Genomic DNA, 26,246 nt, shown 5'->3' with positions numbered 1-26,246 from the left:
ACAAAACAATAAAATCATGTCTGGTATTCCCCCTGATTGTGACATAATTTGTTTGCTTTACTCTTGGAAAGAAAAGCTCTCCTAATCTTGCTTTTCAGTTTAGGAGCTTGTTTAAATTAATTCTATGCAATGCTTAATTAGATAACTAATAGGCAACAGGGACCAAGATTTTCTTAGCAACATTTAGCAACTGACATTTATAACCTAGTTAAGCTTTAGTTGGACAAGGATGATGCCCTGCATACCAAAACGAAACATTTTTGGTTAAAATGATTTGAACTTCAAATTAATTAAGATATAAAATTATTCATCATATTTGCAATGAATTACCTTTCATCTTGGTCAATTGAACAACTAGAATTTTCAGGAATTTGGTGGACTCTTAGGCAAATTTCTCCAGTGTGATTGGTTGCTTTTTATTTTTTAATCCAGATTTATTGCAGTATAATTTATGTATAATGAAATTCACTCTTTTAGTATATAATTCTATGGGATTTTATAAACATAATTTCTATTCTTTTTTGAGAGAGAGAGAGAGAGAGAGAGAGAGAGAGAATTTTTTAAATATTTATTTTTTGGTGGACACAACATCTTTATTTTATTTTTATGTGGTGCTAAGGATCGAACCCAGTGCCCCATGCATGCCAGGTGAGCGCTCTACCGCTTGAGCCACATCCCCAGCCCCATAATTTCTATTCTTAGTAGGCTTATTCTTACCTTCTTATTTCTATTACTGTATTTCTATTACTTTTGTCTATCCTACCCAATACTACTGAGAATATTTGAAATAAATGGGTAGATACTCTAACTAATTTCATAGTTTCCTTTTAATATGGAAAGAAAATGTTCTCTGGTAGATATATAAAAATGCCAACTCCTTCCTTAAAACTTGATTACCTGTACTGAGTTTGTAGGAGAGTCTTTTGGGATTTGCTGAAGGTTACAGCACTTTTTTTTTTTAATGTTTGTGCTGCAATCTCGGATTTGTATTTATGTGATTTGGTGACCTGTGAGCTGCAGGGAAGACATGGATATTTCAGATGAATGTGATTCTTGAATACCATGAATCCTATAGTTCCTGTGCTGATGGGGGAAGGTGAAATAATTTTTCTATTTTCTTATAATTGTGATATTTTCTTCCGTTCTCCTATAACCTTTGCCTTTTCTTTTCAGAAAGTTTCAGAATTTCTCCCCAGTAGTTCTTCACAGGTTTTTTTGTTTTGTTTTTCAGAATTGGGTAGTTAGGTAGCTGTCTCACTGTGTTGCCCAGGCTGTTTTCAAACTTGTGAATCTCCTGCCTCAACCTGGAATTACAGGTGTGCAACCACCAACCCTGAATTCCTGAACACCTTTAACACCTTAGTGAATGGTCTTTTAAACTATTCTGTGCCTCAAGGAATTTCTTTTACATTCCTGTTACATGTATGGCTCCAAAGGAAAGAGGGTAGTAGTGCACAAGTACACACACACGTTTTTATTTAGAGGGGAATTATAAATGTGCTATATAATTTGGTGTGTGGTGTGTGTGTGTGTGTGTGTGTGTGTGTGTGTGTGTTACTTGGAATTGAACCCTGGGCTTTGCACTTGCTAGGCAAGTGTTCTTCCACTTAGCTACACCCTCAGCTATTTTAGAATTTTTCTATTGGACAGGGTTTCACCAGGGGTACCCAGATTAGCCTCAAATATTCAATCCTCCTTGCACAGACTCCAGTAGCTAGATTACAGACATGTGCCACTATGCTCAGATGTGATTAATATTTTGTACATACCTCTTAAGCTCAACCTGTGGAATTGCTAGATCAAAGAAGTTTTAAGTTTTTTAAGATATAACTCCAAAATTATTCTCCAGACAGACTTAAAGTCTCAATAACATGCATGAACAAAGTATTTCTGAACTGTCTTATATCTCTTGACTTCATGTTTATAACTTGCATGTTTAATACAGTTCTGATTTTAATAGCTTCATGATAAACATTTGCTAAACTGATTTGAACTGAAAGTATCTTTGCCAGGGATATGTAATTTAAGGTAGGAATGCTTATATTACTAAAAGAATAAATAACCTCAAATGAAGTGGATATTATTTTTCAACTGGTTATAGCACTGTACTATAATGAAAACACATTGCTTAAGATTAAAATTTAGAATCCTCATTGTGCTGACATAGAAAATATAGTTTGGAATAAACTTATATCTATAAAATGTTAAAGTAATGATTCCCATGTAAGAATAAGAGTTTGCCATCATTTTCTTAAAATAGAAATTGCTCAAACTCTGCTAGTCCACATTTCTATTTATTATCACATGTTAATTCCCATTCATTTCTCTTACATGTACTTTGGGGATTTTTCTAAATATTGATCACCATTGTAGCATTCAGTGCATTAATATTTCTCATAAACACACCATCAACACAAAAGCTCCATCTCCTTTCCCAAAGAAAATTTCTAACAAAAACCATAAGGAGTATTGAACAAACAATACGACAGTTTTCAGATTTTATGAGCATCAGCTAAGGTTACATTTTTGACAAGTTTACTCATCTTAGGACTAAGATGTATCTGCTCTAGCCTGCTCATTCTTACCTGATGATAATACCAACTGAATGGCTACATCTTTATTTAGGATGATATTTCTGGTAAGAAAGATTAGGAAGCAAATCCAAATCCAAAGAAATGGCTAAATTATCTCTGATAAAATGGAACAATTTATTCAATGAGGAAAATAATTATAGATTTTAAAAATTCAACCATGATTCTGACTTTATTTGCATAATTACATACACCCTACAAAACAAAGAGTTGATTCAAATATCATGCAAATTGGGACTCCAGTGTTTTTGTTCAAATTATTGGAGTAAATTCAGGTGAATGTAGGTGATTAGTGCCAGTTTACTGACTACATGCCTCAGTGCTTATGCTGTATATGTATATTTAGAAAACTAAGTACTTTAAATGTAATGGCTTTATCTAAATAATGCTTCACTATAAAAGAAGCGAAAAGGTGCCTTTGGAAAAACATTCCAGTGTTTCAAAGAAAATCTATGTGAAGTAACTAAGGCAAAACAGATTTTAAGCTTCTAAAATCTCTTTGCTTCAGTAGCTTTAGCCAAAAAGGAGAATAAAAACCTGAGGTAAAAAGCAATAAGACTCCATTGCTAATGCTCCAAAATCTTAGGTATGGTTCTCTGTTTAGTTTGATAACAGAAATCATCTTTACTTTTTTCCTGTACCAGAAACCTAACAGGAATTTCCCTTTGGAGTCTCCTAATCTCACTTTTGTGCATTTATTTCTGTACATTGTTTATTTAGAACAGTTATCTTTCTTTTTTATAACCAGGTAACTCCCCTCCAGTGCTTTTATAAACACAGATATTCTGTGAGTCTGTTGCAGTGACAACCCATCAAAACAAGACTGATGTTAAGCCAAGACTGAACAGTAGGAAAAAAAATCAAGGAACCATGAACCTCCTGAGACATAACCTCCTTATCTGAACTATGACTATTAAATTCATTTTGTATTTTATTCAAATTATAAACTCCCAGGTCAGGAACAGTCACATTTGAAGAGCACATTTCAAAATAAATTAGAAATATGCAAAAATTGGCTTGTGTGTTTGTTGTTTATAAATCACTTCAATTTTGTCATTAAGAAGCATTGGCTCCATGTAGAAAATATTAGTGTCTTCATTTTTATATGAATTATTTTAAATCTAAGTTGTACATGCATACGGATGAAAAATGAAATAGCACAGAAGGATCAGAAATGGAAAAAAAAAAAGATACTGAATGTACCCATTCCCATCCAGGCCTGCTCCCACAGGCTATGACTCTGGTTTCCTCCATTTCCCATACAGATTACTTATGCCACATTTTTTTTTTCATTGACCATAGACATTATCTGACAACTTCCTGTAACAATATATCATATTTAGCTCATATTCCAGCCCCTCCAAATTTATCTCCTCTGCCTAATATTGCTATTTTAGTTTCTCAATTGTCCACACAATCAATAACATACATAATATATGTGCCGTACTTAACCTTGATCTCTTGTTCCATTAACTATTAGCATCTCTTGACCCCTTAGTTTCTCAGATGAGAAAAACTAATGCCCTTTTCTTTTATTTCCCTTCTTCCCACCTTCTAATCAATCTAGTCTTGTTGATCCAGTTTTACCCTTGGCAAGTTTGAAAACATTTGCTATCTGTTCTATAGCCACAATTAATATTTCTACATTTTACAATTACTTTATTCTCAAAGTTGATGGTTGGTGACTGACAATTACAATAGTAAGACTGTAGGAATATGTCTCCTTGCAAAGCCAAGTCATGTGTCCAGATTTCTTTCTACATGTTTCCAACATCAGGACTTCTGTTTTCCTCAAAGGCAATTATTCAAATGGGTTCTCCTCTCCATACTATACTAATCATTCCATGTTAGGGTTTACCTGTATTTGGATTGTGCCTCTTCACAGTCCTTCCTGCCCTAGAACTTCATGCTTTTTTCCCTCTGGGAAAAGAGCTGTCTTTTTTCTGGCTCCTGCTGAAAATCCATTCCATTTTTGTTCTTGAAATTCACTAATTTCTGCTTAGAATTGGAATGAACTGTGGGTTTATAGTTCAAATATAGTTCTAATTTAATGTCTTTTTTTCATCATTGAGTTTTTCTAGCGTTCTATATATTTTTTTTTCATATTCCTAAGTTTTTCCAGGTTGTCACATGTACCTTACAATGTATGTTGTGCCCATTTTGTAGAACTTCCTCCCATGGTCTGCCATTTTCATGCTCTTTTCTAGACTGGTGGCTGCCAGGTGTCATCTTGGTTTTCTTTCACTGTTTTTCTGGTTTGTCTCCTCTGTCTACTGAATACCATGTTTTCTTCTCATATTTCACTTCCATGCTGTGCTGGAGAGCATTCTCAAGTAATGTCCTAAGAAGGAATGTTGGAGTCTAATATCTGAAAATATCTTTAGTTGGGCTTGTACTGAATGGTGATTTGGTACCTCAAGGAACTGAAGGACAGTGGCATCCCCCTCAGAACTTAGATAACCTTTGCCTATGGCTCCCTCCCCCTCTTGCCACCTACCTTTTCACTCTGACTCTAGATCTTTTCCAAGGCTCTGTGGGTTAAGCTGACTACCCCTACCTTGACCTTATCGTCTGTGTATATTTTAAGGTTTCCTGTCCTCAGCTTCCATCAGTTCTCTTCCATTTACTTTCTGACTTTTGAAATCTCAAAAGTGCTGATGATTGGGTTCCCATTCTATTTTACTCTCAAAGAGTTTTAGCCTTAAAACAAAACACACAAAAAAAATCAATTACTATTATCTGGGATGAGAAGAGAGAATAAATATATTCAGCCAGCAATCTTGTGCTGGGAATCTATTTCAATACTATTAAACATGTTAATTAAATTTTTAATATTAATATTTAATTATCAACATATTGGTTTGTGTCTTTAAGACTTCAATCCTCACACCACTCTCTGAGATATTTTCCTAATATGTCAGATGTGGAAACTGGGGAACTGGTAGATGGTATGATTTATCAAACTTTTCTTAGGTAGTGATAGACAATGTTCACAAATCTAGTTGTATTTGATTCTAAATATCATGTTCATTCCGTCTGCCTAGCTGGTCTGCATTGTATGCTATTCTTATATTCTAAACTTGCTTCTGGGAATCCTTGAGCAAAGATATATCAGCAGAGATTTCTCAAATGGGAAAGAAAAAGAAAAGCAAACTTCTTAATCACTTACACAAATCTCTACTTGTCAAGTAATTTAAAGGATAATTAGAATGTAGCTGGACATGTTGATGCATGATGATGATTTCGAATTATTTGAATTTGGAAATGATTTTGAAAGCCTCTCAAAAAGTGAATATTGGTGGAAATAGTTCAATTAAAATGTGTACTAACTACCTAATATGGATCAAACATTATCCTCATTGCTGCACTAATAAAAGATGAACAACATAGCTAGTCATTTATAAAGACAAACAAATACAAAGCCCATTGTATTGCAAAGCAAGATACAAGCACCTTGAGAGAAGTATGATGTGCTGGGAAATTCAGGAAGAGAGGTAAGCAAGGGTCAGTGAGGGCCTTGCTGGGAGAGGAAATGAAAGAGATTATTTATGAATGTCCTCATGGGAAAGATGTTATTTGACTTGGGTTTTCTTAGCTGCATAGGATTTTAATATAAAGGAGTGCATTCCAATCTAACAGAACAGTATAAGTTAAATCAGTAGTAAACTACAAACACTTGCAAAAAGAAAGAAATGTCCAGGATTCTTGATCATTTGGGAAATACACAACATAATAATCAGGGCCTTGCACATGGTAGGTAATCATTTATTCAATGAGAAATTATTGATTTCTTACAATATGCAAAATGTAGAGGATGCAACAGTGAACCAAGATGACATTATCACAACTCTTAGTAAACTCACATTCGTGTGAAATAGACCAAACAAGGGAGTTAACACACAACATGAGTGCATATTGTGTTAGCTGCCATGAAAGAATAATGCTGATCTCATGGAGTTACGTGGAACAAGATAATATATGTAAAGCACCTCAGCATCTACCATTAATGTCTTCATGATAATTTTTGTTACATTGTTAAGAATAAGTAAATAGAGTGTGTTACAAAGAATACAGAGACCTCCAGTGTTATACATAGGATTAGAAATGCTCTTTCTGGTTATGCGTTTTTACAAACTTGAAATGTGAGAAGAAACAAAGCCACAGAAGTCGTAGTAAATTGAATTCTTGAAAAGAAGAATGGGGGAACAAATGCCAGATGGTAGAGACTTGGGAAAGGTTACAGGAGGCTAATATTTGTCTGTCTACAGCAAGTAGATTAGGGGAGGGATTCATGAGATAAGGTTGGAGTGGTAGGCAAAAGTATACTATACACATCTTTGTAGCTATGGTAGCATTTAATAAAGATTTATAATATGAATGAAGAAATGAAAGAACAAAGGTCTCTTGAATTGTGCCATACTCTGCAAATATGGAGAAAGATGTTGTGACCATGTTGTGAATACTGGTCTAGAAAAAATACCATTAGTTTAATGGTATTTATGAAAAGGTACTGTTCAAAATTCTGAAAGAGAGAGTGAGATGTCCAGGGTTGTCTACATAATTGAGAAGCTCAGAACAACAACAACAAAAATTGAGGCCCCTTGTTCATGAATTTAAAATTTCACCATAATGATAGTGGAACATGAAACAAAGCCTGGTCCTTCTAAATGTAGATCCCTGTGTAACTGCGCAGGCTACAAGTCCTGATGCCAGATCTGGGTGTGACCCATAAGGTTGATGATATGATGTGGACACAGGCAGGCTCTCAAACAAGTAAATAAAGTACTCTCTGTATGAAGTAAGAAGGGGTAGGTGAGCGATGGCAGTGGAATGACATGGAGGAGACCAATGGAAAAACAGTAGCAGAAATAACCTGCGGCAACAGTAGTGCTGGTTGGCGAGAGGAAGTAGAGCTAAAGAAGGAAAATTCAAAGGTGCTTTAGGTAGGTATCAAGCCTTGAGTAATGATGGAGAATGGGAACTTCTGCTTGTTAAATTATCATGTGCTGGGATCTTAAAGGAGTTCAGGAAAATGCTACCCCAAAATATACTGTTATTATATACTGATTACTTTGAGTCAAATGCACTTGAAAAGAAGCAGCAAGTTCATGGATAGGTTTTCTCTGAACTCCCCTTAGGTACCTAAAGAGAGAGAAGGAATTTACTTGTAATCAATCTCCTGCCTGAGAGTTTCATCAGCCAGGGATGACTAACTCCTAGTTTTCTAGGAGAAGACTCAAAGTCAGCACTACACCTAAACTCTCTGACATAAACTATCATCTGTTCTTTTTTTACTTTTTTTTTTTTCTTGTGGCGCTGGGGATTGAACCTAGGGCCTTGTGCATGCAAGGCAAGCTTTCTACCAACTGAGCTATATCCCCAGCCCTCTTTTTTTTTTTTTTTGCATATTAGTATATTTCAATTATGCAGAGTAAAGTGTTTCATTGTAGCATATCTGTACATGCATATAAGATTCTTTGATCATGTTCACTCATTCTCCTCTCTTCCCCTTCCCCTATCCCCTTCTTCTCTAAGTCTCCCTGCTAATTCCTTGTTATCTTTATCTACACCCTCCGGCAGATTCTGTATATGAAGGAAAACATGTGATACTTGTTTTTTTTTTTAATTTTGCTTAACATTATGATCTTCAGTTCCATTTATTTTCCTGTAAATTACATTATTTCATTCTCCTTTATGGCTGAATAATATTCCATTGTGTATGTACATCACATTTACTTTATCTATTCATCCATTGTTGAGCATCTAGGTTGATTCCATAATTTGGTTATTATGAATTGTGCTGCAGTAAGCATGGGTATGTGGGTATCTGTATAGAAAGTTGACTCCAGTTCCTATAGCAGTGGTGTAGCTGACTCATATAGAAGTTCTATTTCTGTTCAACAGTCTATAAAGATTCATTGTCCCCCACATCCTTGGTAGTATTTATTATTTTTTATATTCTTGATTGCCATTATGACTGGGGTGGTATAGAATCACAAAGTAGTTTTAGTTTGCATTTTCCTAATGGTTAAAAATGTCGAACTTTTTTTCATATAAATTTCACTGTTTATACATCTTTTGAAAAGTGTCTGTACAATTAATTTTTCCATTTATTGATTGAGTCATTTGTGGGTTTTTTGGTGTTTTGAGTTATGTATATATTATGGATATTAATCCTCTGTTAGAAGAATAGCTAACAAAGATTTTCTCCCATTCTATAGGTTTTCTCTTCGCTGTTAATTGTTTTCCTTGTTGTCCATTTTGTCAATTCTTGCTATTATTTCTAGATCTATTAGAGTCCTATTCAGGACGTGTTTGCCTGTACCTATTTCTTGAAGCGTTTCTCCTATCTTTTCTTTTAGCAGTTTTCATGTTTTAGGTCTTACATTTAGGTATTTGAAACATTTTGAGTTCGTTCTTGTACAGGGTGATAGATAGGGGTCTGGTTTCAATCTTCTACATATAGATGTCAATTTATCCCTGCACCATTTGTTAAACAGGCTGCTTTTTCTCCAACATATGATTTTGGCACGTTTGTCAATATCATCTATTTTTCTAAGGGCCTATTCATTTTTCCCTCCAAACCATTTAGTCTCCCCTAAATTGCCTACACCCCCTATCTTCCATGAAGAGGACATAAAGCCTCTGAATCTCACTGATTTATTGTGTATTTGCTTTTCTTTGCTATGATGTTCCCATGCACATAATGCATTTGTATACCTTTTCTCCTGTTAATCTGCCTGTTTTCAGTTGATTTCAAAGACTCAGTTATAAACCCTCGGGAGATGCAATAAAAGTCTTGCCTCCACAATGATCTTATTTTATCAAAAAATAATACTTATATAAAAATGCATAAGCAATTATATAACACCTGTATCTCATTTATTGGCTACCTTGCTCCTAGTTGAGATAAAGCAATTAAGGAGGATATTATTTTCTGGTTCTGACTTCTTTGTCATAGTTTAAGTAATTCATACTTCTCCAGTGCATCTAAGTATCTATATCTGTGCTTGGTAATGGTAATAAAAAATGAAAGAGATGATATTAGTAATTCCTATGTATGAATAAATTGATGGTGGTATCCCTCATACATATAATTTGTTTAAAAATATTCTGTCTTTATTATGATTTCACTCTGGCTCATACAATTGATCAACTTTTGTGTAGATTAGAGTTGGTAATCCTACTGTATTTTATTATTTTCTATGTACACATGAACACATGTGGTGGTAGCACAGTGGAGTACTTATGGTCATGTAGCCACATTCTCTGTCACTTACTTGTTACATGACCTTGGTCAAATTTACCAACCTTTATACTTAGGTTTTTTTTTTTTTTAAAGTGGAGAAAGTAAGAAAGCCTACCTGGAAGTATTGTTAAAAGACTAGTGAGTGGATACATAGACTGCCTTGAGCAGTGTCTAGCACATAGCCCACAACTGAGCGTCCGTGAATGTTAACTCTTGTCATTACTGCTGGTTCACATTTATTTTAGATAAGTTCTGGATTTCAAGTTGGTAAATTTTATGGTGAATGAAAGAATTCATGGAAGGGCACAATGGTAAAGTAAGTTGGGGATTTTTATACATTCTGAGAAATTTCCAGTGGAGGTTGTGCTAAGAAAAAAAATAAGTTGTTATTTCTGGACCAGGAATTTCTAAACAAGCAGGGTCTACTTTGTTAGTAGTTATTTTACTAGGCAGTAGCATGTGTTACCAGTTAGTATAATGCCACACATCTATATTTTACATGCTCATTCGCCTTTAGACCTACAAGAGCAGAGTAGACTGGAGGCCAAGTCGGCAGAGTAGTGAGGGCTGATGGTGATTATCCATGCAATATTCTCAAGAATTTTCCATGTAAAGAAAATTTGAGAAATATTAGTAATTAAGTCATAAACCTGTGCTTATAAACTTTACCAGAGTCATGTAATATATACTTGTAAATTAATTTCTTCTGCATTATAATTTACCTTATTTGTCTTGTCAAAGTCAGAGTTTCAGTAAGAGCAGATTAGCATTAGCACTAAACAGTTCCCAGAAGCAGTGCAGTTGTTTTATTCTTTATGCCCCTTCCATTGATAAAAGAGTATTTCATTTGTGTTATGAATTTGTTTCATTGATTTTTCTCACAATCATAGAAATAATTGATTATACTTTTAAGTGCACTGGCATAAAATTATATTTTTAAAAAGAATATTCAGAATTCATGGAATATGTTTTACCTAACTTTTTTTTTAGCTCTAATACTTCATTTTCTGACCTCCAGTTCTATTTCTTGAATGAAGCACCACACTGAGATCCCCTGGCCTGTTTTCTTCTTGTAGGATCCCCTTTTTCTGGTGTTCCTTGCTTTTTTGATCTCTGTACCCTCAAACATTTCCTTCCTTATTTTATCCTGAAATAATTTCTTCTTTTTCTGTATTCACCAAATACTCTCTCTGCATTTCTCTTTTAGCACTTGTCACTATATCACATAAATACTGTAGGAGGGGCAAAGGCCAAACTCTGCACTTAGGCTAGATGCCATCAACTTTTCCTGATCCAGGCTTGCTGGGAAGCTCATGGAAGTTCTGAACCTGGACCTGGAAAGAAATAGCTGAAGAAGCTTGTTTAATCTGGAAAAAAGAGAGAGAGAGAGAGAGAGAGAGAGAGAGAGAGAGAGAGAAAATATTTCAAAATAAAGTAGGAAAAATTTATACACACACAATATTTTACAATATATATATATATCTTGTGGAATAAGATACAAACCGAATTAATGACCCACATCAAATGAGAAAGTCTTAAGAGTGGACAGCACAATGGAAAGTAGGCCTCCACTTTCAGCAACACCATCTGAGTGAGCCCCCCTGGCAGGAAGGGTTAGGACGAGTGTGCCTGAGGCAGCAGTGACAGTCACTTACTTGTTACATTACGTTGGGCCACAGTGCTGAGAGGAATAATGGTCTTGAACTACAGGGTAAAGAATGTGTCAACACCCAACTCATCTTGTCTGCATCTTCTGCTCTTAAATAAGCACATAAAACCTAGATACCAAGAGGAGACAAATTTTGGTTCCAGGGGTGTCACCTAGAACACACATATCATCTGCTCAAATGGGGTAGCTAAGTCCTGGGGTCTTCACTTCCCTTTAGTTTATTGCTCTTAGTTAAATGAAGTTTATCTCCACTAAGAGGAAGATGTTACAAGAAGGCTCACGAAGAGTAGCTTTAATCCATGTGGATTTGCTATGGAGAACTAAAATAAGCTGTTTACCCCTTTTGATAAATCCTCTAATTCACAGGACAACTTGAAGAACTAAGAAGAGAGGATAGAGGGATATCATGCAGGGAGAAAGTCTCTAGAAACTGGGCCTAGAATGAAATAGAGGAAGAAACTTATTAAAAATATGGAAAAGAGAATATTTAATGTGTATCAAAATAACTTTTCAAATAAACACTTCATACAAGATATTTATGCTTTTTCTGTTGACACAGATAAAGCAGGTCTAAGACTAACAAATGCTCTACACTGGGAGGTAGGTTTCAGCCTGGTGGGAGGGAAAAACCGATAAATCTCCTACAAACCAACAAACACAAACTTTGACCACAAGAGAAAAAAAAATCTCTTTCTCATACAGTAATGAGTTTTGGGTCATTGGAGGTGTTCAAGCAGAGATGGAATGACCACTTTTAGGGAATGGTGCAGAAAAGATTCCAACATCTGATAATGGTTGGGTTAAATGACCTGTGAGGTTTCTCTGAAATCTGTTTTATGTTTCTGAAAATGTAACAGATTTTATGCCTTAGATATAAGGTTCAGGAAGCCATATTATTTCTAAGCAATTTCTCATGTCCCATTTAGTAAAAAATAAAGAAACGAACTCCTTCCTGAATGAGAAAGGAATAGAATTGGGGCTTTGTATTTTTCTTGTCAAAAGAGGCCTTCAACAGCTTTTGTCCTACAGAACCTAAGAAAATATACAATGTACTAAATTCTAAGACCTTTCCCTTTTTAATATTTTCTTTTGTGAAAGCTAGTTTCATTTCTCACCTTGTAGGGAAGGAGTCAGCTCTGAGGTTTATCACCTTTTATGATCCCTTTTGCCTCAGAGAGCAGGGTTTCTCAGTGTGTAGTCAGGGCACCATTTAATTCAGACTATCCTGGGGTGCTTGTTTAAAATTTAGATTCTTGGCCTCACTCAAGCATAGTAAATCAGAATATTTGAGTTGGTACACTTTGAATCCTAGTATTAACAAATACCTTCTGATGATTCTTATACATGCTAAGTTCAAGAATGTTTGCAGTAGAGCTACATGATTTGGGGGTTTGAGTATGTAAGTACAAAGAACATGTTTTATTTTCATGTTGTCAAATATCAAAAATGCTACTCCTTTGTGTACAATACCTGGGGCAAAACAAGACAAAACAAAACAGAAAAAAACTTTGTAAAAGTCAATAGTGATCCTCTAAAATTACTTTTCTTTGTATAGTTTTTTTCATTTTTCTTACTTTCATTATCAATTTAAGAACAAGAAAAAATTGTAATACATTTGTTTTTGCATATGAACCAATGCTTCTAAAAGGAGAATCATGTTAGAAGATTTTAAAATGAAGTAGGAAAAATTTTAATCTTTTCTATTTTTTTAATAAAAATAGTTGTTGGTGGGCTATCTTGCCCACCAATAGCAGCTAGCCTGTCAACAGCATGTCGCTGAAATCAAAGATTTGCCTGATTTCTCTGTGGGTAACAATAATGTTGGTTCACTCCATGATCTTAAAAATTCATGCCTTTGTATGAAGAAGTAACTGTGTTTTTCAGGACTTTTTTTTCCCCTTCTAATTGCCAGTGACAGATATGGTACTCAAACTTAGCTTAAGAAAATTAAATGAAACAAACAAATAAAACCCCAAAGAAACAGAAAACATAACTGGAGGGGATAAGTGTAAGCAGAAATAATGAACATGATTTTGACACTATAATGAAAATACAAATAACCAGGATGGAAGCAGACCTCAAATGGATCAGCAAGCTTTCCTTTATTCTGCAGCAGAGTCAATCAATCAGGCACTGGAAAGGCTCATTTTTTGGTACAAAAATGGCCACCAGTTACAGAGGGGCTCTGAGTTTTATAGTTCACAATGAAGGTGAATTAATCATTGGAAACTGTGGACATGCTGATTGGACAGTCGGGGAACTAGTTGTGCAGGTTAAAATTTTAACCCAGGAAAGCAGTTTTAAAAAGTTTTAAATTCATTGTTATCAGAGAAGCTCAGAACTTGGTGTTCATTGCATATCTTCTTTTGCTGGGGTTCATTGTTTCTCAGAGCTTCACTATTTGCTTTTCTCTTTCCAGAACTCATTGATAATGGGAAAGGGTAAAAATCCATGGCCCAGCATCTCAATACTCACCTCCTCCCTTGAAGGCCCACTGTGGTTGGGAAAGGATGAAATGTTTGCTTTTGATGGAGATGCTGGGGATGAACCAGAAAGGGATAAAAGTTGGCTTTTTTCCTTCAGGGCCCAATGTTCCTGGGAAAGTATTTACTGGGAAAGGTTTAATGTTTGGCTAATTTTCTTTTTCCCTCCTGAACCACACTATCTTTCTGTTTTTTCCTGGGAGCTGTCTTGTAGGAATATTATTTTACATAACCTTTCAATAAAAATGAACTTCAATTATGTGTTTAACTTCAAGTTTGGAGTTTAACTGGTATCATCAGAATTTTGCCTTGGGCCATTAAGACTTAGCTATTATCTCTTTTTCTGGATAAACATCATTCTATAAATGCTCCCTAGGTGTGGCAAAGATGCAGGAACAGCTTTAGGCCCTTATGTTCTTATGCATAGTCGTTTAAGAAAAGAGATAAGGTATCTTCCCAAATTCCTTCTGCAAATCCCCAGATAACACTAAGGAGTTAACCCAGCCAGGGTCAATGCCTATTCCTTTCTTAATCACAGTGGCCAGTGAGATGAAGTCCTTGAAATTCTCGATTGTTCATTCCTGGGTCGCACATCCACCTTAAGAGGAAAGGCTGTGCCATCCTATGGGGATCCAGTGGCCTGTATGAGCAGGGGCTTGGTTTTCTCAAAGGAGAGATTGAACAAAAGAAAGCAATGATGCTGCCCAAGAGAACCACTTAAGTCCTTCTTTTGATAGATATATATTGATCATGAGATACTGAAGATGTGGAGAGGAATCTCACATTGACCTGTTCTCATTAGGCCTAGTTCAGTGATGGGACTAGTTTTTGATGTTTGCTTTATAAGTGGTAAAGGCTATGTGGAGGTAGAATGAAGTTCTGAGGGAGCCACGAGGTCTGTGAAGCTAAGTAGAACTCAAGTTTGAAGAGAAAACAGCAAAAGTTAAGAGTAAGCTGGATCTGGAGACTCAGTGGGCATCTGGAGAATGAGGTAGGTGTAGTGGGGACAGAAGCCCAGGAAGGGAGACATACATTTCAAAGGAAAGAAAGTGCAAATACAATCTTATGTGATAGTTAGCATTTATATTATGATCAAAATAGACTTTCCAAGCAACCAGCTTGAGAAAAAACACTGACTCAGGATAAAATTTGAGCTGTTTGTCCATTTTGGCTGGAAGCCAGTGCAACTTAACTCAATTTCTTTTAAACTGAACTGTTTCCACTTGTAAGAAAAGACCTATAGTGGGAAAAAAGAATTTTTAAAGATCAAGTTGTTAAGATAAAATGTTAGAAAGCTCTTAAAAGCAATTACAGTGAAGAAGTAACACTTTTATGTCTCACTAAAGGAAAAAAAATAATATGGTGGCAATGCAAGAAGGGATACTGAAAATTCAATGAAATGTAAAAACAGTAGAAGTAACAGGTCTCTGTAGATTTTGGCTGTTTTTAAAGATGACAAGGATGAGTATTGTACCTGTGTGTTGCTGGTGATGATTTGAATGTGGATTATTTTGAATAAAATATTGATTGGTTCAAAATATACAAACAAAGGAAGTTTTCAAACAATTTGAGGTGGAGTAAACTAAAGAGGATCCAGGAAAGAGACTGTCTTATAAGGTAGAACAATATCAAAACTATGTTTGTCTCTAGTTTTTCACACGAGACTCTACAGATGTTCGATTCAATAATAATTAGCTCTAGTGAGACCAATCATGGAATGATGACGTGGGTGTTAATAAAAAGAGGACTGTTTTCAATCCTATACCTATTTTATTGTATTCAATCCTCAAATCCTCAAAATGGCCCTTTAATGTGTACTACAATATTAACTCAATTTTACAAATGAGAGAATGAGACACAGAGGGCCTGAGTAACATGGTCAAGGTCAGGGAATTGGAGTTATCTGGAATCTGACTCATGCAGAATGACCCTGGTGTCCAACAGTGGAAGATGTAAGCTTGTATTTTTTAAGCATCTACTATGAGCACAGACTTACACTTGCATCGTCTGTTCTTCACAGATGCCCTATTCTCACCCACGACCCATGCAGACAAAACGAACTGGGTTTAAAAGAGCTGGCTGCAACATTAAGCTAAGAAAGCAGTAAAAAATCATGCGACACAGACATAAGTTTTTCAGATCAAGGGAGGGACGGCTCTGTGACCTTAAGGGTCAGCTTCCATGCTGGATAGAGTGCTGGAAAAGAGAATGTGAGCCCGGAATCTCTTTATTATATAGCAAGGGCATCAGAGGGGGGTAAGTTTTCAAGGATGGAGTCTTGCTTTGTGATGTCTAGTGGTCAGCAGATTGATTGACATCCTGGAGAGTCACACCCATCTCAAGTGCTGCGTGGGATCTTAGGCAGAGCTAGAGGGGGAGATGCACCTGTATCATGCAATCATTCCCTTGATAGGGAGTTTGATCCCTTGATAGAACCAGGCCTATTCCCTCAAGAGGCTACTATGAGCAACACAATCCACACACAGTCCACAGATGGCTTGTGGCACCCTATGAACAGATATTATTTTATGTTCTGTTCTCCAGATGAGGGATCACTTGAGGTGCTGAGAAAATTTGCCCAGGTAAAATAAGACATAGTCAAATAGGTGTTCTTGACGTCACAGACTGCACCAGAATCACTACCCTATATGATCTCCTTCCTGTGCTAGATACAGGAATAATTAAGAGCAAGAAGAAATCAGTTTTTCATTCATTATCCTTCATGAATTTTAACAAATGTCCATTTAATTACAAGATACTATTCTACTGAGACTTTAATAGTAAAGACTAGTGAAGAATTACTGAAGGACTTCAATATGCTATTCACAAACAGTTAATTTTAAAGAAACTTATATCTGGGCTATAAAGACCCCATGTATTATACTTTGGAACTTAAATTTATTTAACAAAATTTTCATTAATGTATATCCCATATGTTGATTTTCAATAGCTATCTGAATTTTTTTATTTTTATAAAAGACATTTTTGAATTTTGATACTGATTTCAGATATAAAATTGTTAGATTTCTGGTTAAGTATACCTGTTAACCTTTATTAGAGGTTAAAACTTCAGCACAGGCTTATGGTTCAGTAGGTAGATTGAGCATGTGCTGATTCTACTTCTATGATCCAAAACGCATAATAAGAATAAAAATTCCTTTTCTGAAAGCTAGTCAATGGAGTGTGAAAGATTTCATTAAATATAATGGGGAGAAAAGAGCAGAGTACAGATAGGTTAAAAAGGATGGAGGAAATCATAGCTTAGAAAATGTCCAGAAAAAGGCACAAATCAGAAGAGCTTTACCTTATAAATACCAGGGGTCATATGGGACTTGGAGACTCCAGGTTAGAATAGACAATGGGGGCAGATAGCCTTAAAAATAAGGGGTGGAGGAGATGGGGAACCTGTTGCTGAAAAATATTCTCTTCTTACACATTTTCCTTTCCTTAAGCCCCAAATGCCTCCCAACAAAAGTAAAAATTAAAGATGGTGTTTTAGTCAGCTTTTTCACTGCTGTGACTAAAAGACCTGACCAGAACAATTGTAGAGGAGGATAAGTTTATTTGGGACTCACAGTTTCAGAGGTCTCAGTCCATAGACAGGCTCTATTTCTCTCTTGGGGCTTGAAATGAGGCTGAACATCATGGTGGAAGAGTGGATGATCAGAAAGGAGAGAGAGAGAAAGAGAAAGAGAGAGAGAGAGAGAGAGAGAGAGAGAGAGAGAGAGAGAGAGAGAGAGAGACTCCACTCCAGATACAAAATGCATGACCTAAAGGCACACCCCCAATGACCCACTTCCTCCAGCCACACCCTACCTATTGGAAATGGAAACTGAAAAAACCAAAATAGTGAGGCCTAGGAAAATGGAATGAAAAAGAAAGCTATACATTGATAGCTTTCATCTCTCCCAGGATAAATCCTTTTCAGATGTGGGCCACAGGCGGGGAGAAACTGTTTCATCAAACCTAGAATGATAGTCTCTAGGAAACTGTAATCTCTTCAGATATAACTCCTCTCCAGGTGCTGGCCATGGACCCCCAACCCAACAACTCAATTTCCTGAGTGCCCAAACTATGACACTCACTAAATCACCCACAAAGTATATGAGCCTACTGCCCTTCTTTGTTCAGTGGCTCATTTTCCACCAGGAAAGTGGGTCCATTCCCGTAGTTGTAGTTCCGTTCCTGAATAAAACGCTGACATGGACATGGTAATGGTTGCAAAACAATAGAATGTACTTAATATCACTGAAATGGTTAAAATTGTGAGTATTATATTATACATGTTTTATCACAATAAAAAAAGAAAGTAGACTTCTTACCTAGAGTAATTTAAAAGGGCTACTGGATAAAACTAGGAATGTTAATGCGGGAGTTGGTTTCCTAGAGTGAAGTCTTCAATACTGTGGTCATTTACAGTGGTTGACTTGCTATTATTGGCTCAATTGTAGGTGAAGCCTCTAGTTGGTAAACTCTTGCCCACAAATATAAAGGAATCCAGTGCATTCTCTGTTGCATTAACCTTAAGAACAGACAATCAAGGAATCAAACAAATGAGAAATATGAAAGACAGGGACCAAGTTTAATAATTAGCAATAGTGATTTGAAAGGGAATATCTCATTAAAGAAACACACGAGAACTTTAAGGTCCTCTCTAGAATCATAAGAAAGACTTTAGCGAAATATTTTAAAATTAAGAACAGTGTGCTGTTAAAATAATAAAAAAAAAAGAAACCTAAGAGTGTAACCAATGGAAAAGTCAGTAGAAGATAAAGGAAAACAGAAGTAACAAATCTTCTAGAAATATGATAAAAAGAGCAATAACAACAACAGCAAATAAAGCAAAAAAAAAAAAAAAGGAAAATATTAGAATCAAGTGGAATGACATAAAGATTGATCTAAAGTTTGATATCCAGACAGTGGAAGTTTCTGAAAAAGACAACAGGGCAAGAAATTATCAAAGACATAATAAAAGAGGAAAAACCCTGAGCTGAATTATGAGTCTTTGTTTTGGAAGGACCTACTGTTTGTTCAGCAAAGTAATACAGAAGACATGTTATCGTAAAAATTTAGAATACCAAAGGTAAAGAGAAAATGCTAAAGTTTTCAGGAAAAAGAAACAGCGAAGAGAAAAAAAAAAACATGTCAACTTACAAATCAATAATAAAAATACAAATAACCCAATTTAAAAATTGGAAAAGGAATTGAATGGGTATTTTTTCCAAGAAGAGAAACTAATGGCAGCTAATATGAAGAGATGCTCAATGTCAGTAGCTGTCAGAGAAATGCAAATCAAATCCACAGGGCATATCACTTCACACCTTCTAGGATATCTATGATCAAGGATATAATAAACAGTAGTACAGAGAATGTAGACAAATTTGAAACACTATATTGATAGTGAGAACAGAGATCGGTATATGGCTTTGGAAAACAGTTTGTCAGTTTCTCAAAAGGTTAAATATAGAGTTATCATATATATGGCCAGAAATCAGCTAAGAAATTATATTCTATATTCAGCTAAGAGAAATTAAAACAAAGGTCCACAGAAAATCTTGTGCATAAATGTTCATAAGAGCATTATTCATAAAGATTGTGGATGTATCTCAGTGATAGACTGCTTGGCTCACATGCACAAACCCTGGGTTCAATTTCCTATACTACAAAAACAAAAAGGAAAAAAGAAACAGAAAAACAAAACAAAAAAGCAACTAAAATAAGGGAAGAAGGTAAATCGATTCTGCCTAAAGCACAGAGCTGGTAGTTCCTGCCTAATCAAGGAACACTGTCCATAATAGTCCCAAAGTGGAACTATTGATTGATGAATGGATGAACAAAATATAGTAGTATACACACAAAATGACTATAAATACAAAAGTAGTTAATATATACATACATACATATACATATATTTGGATATATGTATAAACTTGGTGGATATATATGAATATACAACAAATTGGATAAATCTTGAAAATATTATGCTAAGTAAAAGAAGTAAAAGGTTGTCAGTAACAAAAGACTACATATTTAAGATGCCATTTATATGTCCAGAACAAGAACACCTATAGAGATAGAACATAGCCTAGTGTTTGGCTAAGGATATAGGAGTTAAAGGAAAATGAGAAGTGACTACTTACTGGGTACAGTTTATTTTTTGAAGATGAAAATGTCAAGAAGTTCTTGTAGGGGTGGTTGCACAGGCCTCTGAATACTCTAAAAACCATTGAAGAGTACTAATATGGCATTATGTAAAAATGTGGATGTGTAACCGATGTGATTCTGCAATCTGTATTTGGGGTAAAAATGGGAGTTCATAACTCACTTGAATCTAATGTATGAAATATGTCAAGAGTTTTGTAATGTTTTGAACAACCAATAAAAAAAAAAGAGTTGAGGATGAAAAAAAAAATAAATGGGCAAATTGTGTGGTGTATGTGACTTAGAAAAAGAATTAAATCTGAGAGCTGAAAAAATATCTCATATATTCAAGGATTTATAAACTTCACTTCCTAAGCATCTTTCCTTAGGGAGGGAATTGATAGTATCATAAAAAATAAGCAAGGAAAAGAAGGACATGACATTCAGAAAGAGGTGATGCCATCCAAAGGAGAAAGGACCTGAAGTCCCAGGAAGAGCACGGTTCATCAGGCCTAGAGAGCATCCTAGAATGGAGGATGCTGGCAGGGAATTCTTTGTGTGCAAGGAAGGAAGAAGTTTCTAAGAGTTGAAATAAAGGACTACTTCCAAAGAGAATAAGAATATAATAAGGATTCAAGGGAAAACTAAGAAAGGCAATTGGAAAAGACATAAGACACTCCAGGCAAAACAAAAACATAATAGTGCTTGCAGTTTTATTATTTTGAGCTGTTGTTCATAACAGAGCCTATGATTACAACATCATAATAATATAAGCGCTACAGTTTCTCAATAAAGACAACATGTAAAATAATTTGTTGTAATTACAAAGCACAATGTAAGTAATGTCATCATTGAAAAAGTAAAATTAGAAATACAAGTGATAAGTGGGGAGGTAGAAAAGTGGGGGAAAGTGTGAAGCGAAAGACAAGAGTGGCAGATGTCAATCATAACAAAGGAGGCCCACAGATACTGTCTACAGTTACAGAATATGAAATAGTGGGTCAGTTTAAAAAATTATTTTCTAAAATCTTTTAAATCCTGAGATTCTCTGAGTTTAAATAAGAGACTATACTTCAAACAGCAATCTACATATTTTTCTTCCCTTACTGGTGGAGTTCAAGACCACACCCTACTTTCACTGTTACCAGTTGATCTTCCTTTCCCTCTTCATCTCTATTTCTCAGTCATTGACCTCTCAATGGCCAAATCTAATGGATTCATCTCTTTTTGTGACACATTTGGGTCATTTGCTGATGAAAGCATAATATATGGTAGATATCCTTCTATGACAATAAGAAATGATTTACATTATCATTTGCAATTGTTTTATGATATAAAGTTATCATCAAATACCTTTATTGTTAAATTTTGTTTCTAATTATTTATTTTTGTAATTGGTACTATAATTGTGTCCTAGTTTGTACAATATTTATTCAGTTGACCTTTTTTTTCTTATGACAATTTCCTTAAAATGTAAATTTCTGCCTGAAATTATTTGTATTTGAAAGTTTGAATCTACTTCCACACTGATCTCTAGAAATATTTATTGACCTACAATTCCATTAGCAATATATGATATTTCCTGTTTTCAGACACTTATCAATACCTACTAGTATCAGTCTTTTCCATGTCACCAAATTGCATTGTTATTAAAATTAGCATAGATAGTTTTTAGTAGAGTGTACAGATTTTAGTGCTTGATACTGTTATGGTTTAGATGTGGTGTCCTCCCAAAAGCTCATGTGTGAGACAATGTGAGAAGGTTTGGAGGAGAAATGACTGGGCTATATTCTTAACCTAATCAGTTGATTGATCAATCCCTGATGGGATTAACTGAGTGGTAACTGGAGGCAGGTGGGGTGTGGCTGGAGGAAGTAGTTCACTGGGGGTGTGGCTCTGGGGTATATATTTTGTATCTCTCTCTGCTTTCTGATCCACAGGTGAGCTGCTTCCCTCTGCTACACTCTTCCACTATGGTGCCTGCCTTATCTCGAGCCTTAAGGAAGGGAGCCAGCTGTCTCTGGAATGAGATCTCTGAAGCCGTGGTGAGCCATTAAATGAACTTGTCCTCCTCTACAGTTGTTTTGGTCAGGTCCTTTAGTCACAGCAGTGAAAAAGCTGACTAAAACAATACCAGGAGACATGGCGGCTCCGCTGGGTGGTATGTTCTCCGGGCAGCCGCCGGCCCCCCCGCAACCCGCGCCGGGACTCCCGGGCCAGGCTTCGCTTCTTCAGGCAGCGCCTGGCGCGCCGAGGACTTCTAGAAGCACCTTGGTGGACGAGCTGGAGTCTTCGTTGGAGGCTTGCTTTGCTTCTCTCGTGAGTCAAGATTATGTCAATGGCACCGATCAGGAAGAAATTCGAACTGGTGTTGATCAGTGTATCCAGAAGTTTCTGGATATTGCAAGACAGACAGAATGCTTTTTTCTACAAAAAAGATTGCAGTTGTCTGTTCAGAAACCTGAGCAAGTTATAAAAGAGGACGTCTCAGAACTAAGAAATGAGTTGCAGCGGAAAGATGCGCTGGTGCAGGAGCACTTGACAAAGCTGAGGCATTGGCAGCAGGTGCTGGAGGACATCAATGTGCAGCACAAAAAGCCGGCTGAGGTCCCTCAGGGCTCCTTGGCCTACCTGGAGCAAGCATCTGCCAACATCCCTGCACCTATGAAGCAGACCTGAGAGAGGTCTGGCCTACAAGGTAGCCTCCTGCAGACAGTTCCTCCAGACCTCTCTGTGTGGACATGGCATTTTAGAACAGCTATTTGCTAGAGAATGAGTTGGTGTTAATTTTACCTCCACCTAAAAATTTCCCCAATTTTTATGAGCTGTTAATTACTTAGTACTTTATAAAGTGCTTGGTAGACAAAGTGAGGTTTCATTTTGTTTGTTTTGTCTGTAGCAAAGTTTAGACTATTAGTTTTCCACAGATTTTTTTTTCTTGGCTTTTTGCTTGTTTTTAAAATTTTATGTAGTTTATATATAGTTTTTTTTCCCCCAAGTTGTTAGTTTGCTATGATCCGAGGGGGAAAATTAAAGTACTCCTAGAATGAGGGGAGAAGGAATTTGGTTTTTGGTCTTTTATGATTACTACACATCCATGGTAGTACAGAAAAAATACGTAAATTTGCTATCTCAAGACTTTGAACTACCTCAAGAAGAGGAATCTAATGCAACATTTGTAATGCTTCCATAGCAGTACAGAGTGCAGATATTTTGTAAATATATCAGAAAAAGGGGTTCAAGTATGCTAGGTTAGCAGAGATCCTTAAGTTGATGCTGCCTTTTGTTTGGGTGAGTGTATGTGTTATGCGGTGTTTGCTGTGTTGAGGGAGCTGTGTTGGGAGCACGACATGCTGGAGGCCTCATAGTAATGAACCAGTGTGAGTAACAACAGACCCAGTCTCCCTAGCATGACGCTGGGACACAAGTGATGGACAAGGGGTCAAAGCTTGGTTTGATTCTTTTTCTTTTGAGTTTTGTTTGTTTGCTTGTGTTTTTGTTTTACTTTTTGGAGAAAAGGCAGTTTACATGAAGGAAGGTTCTTGTTCAGTGGATGTGATTCCAAGAGCCTAGGGCTTTGGGGTGGAGGTGACCTGCAGAGTGATCCCCAGCTCCTTCACCTCCACCGAGACCATGTGGATCCTCTGTGGGGAAGGTATTTTGCCCTCTTGTCAGAAGAGGTTTTCTATTTTCTGTTTTACGCAACTCTTAGATTATATCCCTCAGCCAGTACAAACACTCCTCTGTCTTCTGAATAGTCAGTAGGTCTGTGGCTGTGTCTTGGTTCATTTTGTCCTTTCCAACCCTGAAGATCCCTCCCCATGCGCCTCGATATCCACTCATGTTCCTGGTGTGGCCTGGATGCCACCTGGTCCACAAAGCCTCCACTCCATTCCAGGGCACAGGGCTTTTATTCCTTCCACTGTCTTGTGGGTTAGTGAATGGTATCTTTTTTTGTGCTCCTTGCTGCATTGTATGCTCATGGGAAATGGGCATTACTCCCCTGGAATATACAGGAACATGTATTTTGTATTCACTTTGTGTATACATATTACTCATTTTGTTTGTGACCTGTGAGGATGATACTTGGCTTGTGGACCTATGACCTGTGATGACTAGCCTGAGGCCAGCGTATCTCCCCTTGGTTGGAGTGTATAAGTCAAAACTTAAAAGTTATGTTTTACTCTTAGGGTTTTAACCTGGTCATCTCATGCCAGATAGAAGCTCTGATTGGCAGCTTTAGGTTTCTTGATTAAAAACCTAAATAAACGCCCAGTGTGATGGCACATACCTGTAATTCCAGTGGCTCAGGAGGCTGAGGCAGGAGGATTGCAAGTTCAAAGCCAGCTTCAGCAAAAGCCAGGTGCTAAGCAATTCGTGAGATCCTGTCTCTAAACAAAATACAAAATAGGGCTGGGGATGTGGCTTGAATGTCCCTGAGTTCAATCCTTGGTATCCCTGCCCCCCCCCCCATCCCCCACAAAATAAACTAAGTTTGAGGCAGTCTTTCAATGATAAAAGTGTTTTTGGTGAAAAGATCAGAAACTTTTCTACTTGGTGCTTAATGAAAATGTTTTGAATGAATGTAAATACAAGTTACTGTCACTTCTTTATATTAATTCAGAAGTTATCCGTCAAATAAATAATGATTTTCCAATATTGAAAAAAAAAACAAAAAACAATACCAGTTATATTTTTAGCCTTCTCTTATTCTTACAGACCTTGGAATGTTTGTCTTTTATTAAGTTATAATTGTGATTATATATGATATATTAAAATGTATTTTTTACTGTTTTATTTGGATTTTAACTTTGTGCTATTTAGAATTTATAAGTAGGCAACTCTGTAAACATTTTTATTTAGATTATTTGAATTCAGGTTCATACTTGGCATATCCTCTTTACTCTAGAGTTATAAAAGTATGAACCTAGATATGATAGTACTGCTCTTTTTGTGGATTTCATTATTTTGTTCATTTGATTTTGATGTCAGAAGATACAGTGTTTTCCAACCAACTTCTCTCCTCAGTGGCTTGACAGTTCTCTTAACATTGCTTATATTTTTAACAATGGTTGAACTTCAATGAAGTTTACTACATTTATGTGTTTTCCCAGTGTCTGTTTTATGTTTCTGCAATCTGTATTCACTAGTACAATAGTGTTTTAATTTCTAAAATGTTATTATCCTTTTTCAATATCTATTGACCAAATAACCCTTGTTGCATTCTTTTTCATATTGTCTGTGCCTGTTATTTTCTAATTATCCTTCCAGATAAAACTGAAAATTATTTAGTCAAAATTTTCAAAGGACTCTTTAGACTTTTGGTTATTATGCATAAAACTTAAGGACAGTGATAACATGATGATATTGATTTTTCTCTTTTAACAAGAACAGAAAGTCCTCTGTTTTATTGTGTTCTTTTGTATCACTCAATAATGAGTTATAGTTTTCCTCACATGAGTTATTCATGTTTATGGGTATGTATGATATGAATGCACATATATGCACATATATGTGACTCGTTATCGAAACAGTAATCCTTTGTTTGTCACACTCTTTTCTTTTTCCCAGAGGCAGTGGCTTCCAAATCACTTAGCTAATCCTTCTGGTATTTACAGCCTCATATGTCTTATTGACTTGCTCTTAGTTCCATCAGGGCCTGTATCTGTGGTTGGGCACTTTGTTTATGCGCCATGTTGCCTTGCCAGTCAGGGAAGTGGGGGTTAGTTTCCTCTATCCAATCTGTCTTCTGATGGTACATCTTCAATAGCTTCCTGTGATTCCTTCAACTCCCTCCGCTATTGTATTCTGTTTCGTATAACCCCTGACTTTCTATTTCTTGTGTTAATCTTCATTTTGGTAAAGCTCATGCTCCATTAACTTTCTGCCACTTTCCTGAGAGTGCTGGGCCTTAGAACATGCATTCCATTTACTATCTCCTATCTTTTATATTGTTTAGGTAGACACGTGTTTTATTTCTCTGAGAAATGAAAAAGATAAAATTACTTTGTAAGTTGACATTTATTTATATTTATCTTTTCCATTACTTTTTACTCCTAGACCCAGCTCCCTGGTCTTTATCTGGAATCACCTTTCTTCTCCCTAATGAATTT

The 26,246-nt window shown here is 36.1% G+C and overlaps 1 pseudogene; it reads left to right on the top strand.

Annotated features, from left to right (window-relative positions):
• The first annotated feature begins 22,275 nt into the window (after positions 1 to 22,275).
• Positions 22,276 to 22,812, top strand: LOC114095121 (mediator of RNA polymerase II transcription subunit 28 pseudogene; annotated as a pseudogene).
• Positions 22,813 to 26,246: the final 3,434 nt, after the last annotated feature.

Source organism: Marmota flaviventris, chromosome 6 (assembly GCF_047511675.1).
Source record: "Marmota flaviventris isolate mMarFla1 chromosome 6, mMarFla1.hap1, whole genome shotgun sequence".
NCBI classification, from domain to species: domain Eukaryota; kingdom Metazoa; phylum Chordata; class Mammalia; order Rodentia; family Sciuridae; genus Marmota; species Marmota flaviventris.
The sequence above is the reverse complement of the archived record's forward strand: the minus strand, read 5'-3'. Positions and strand labels throughout refer to the sequence as shown.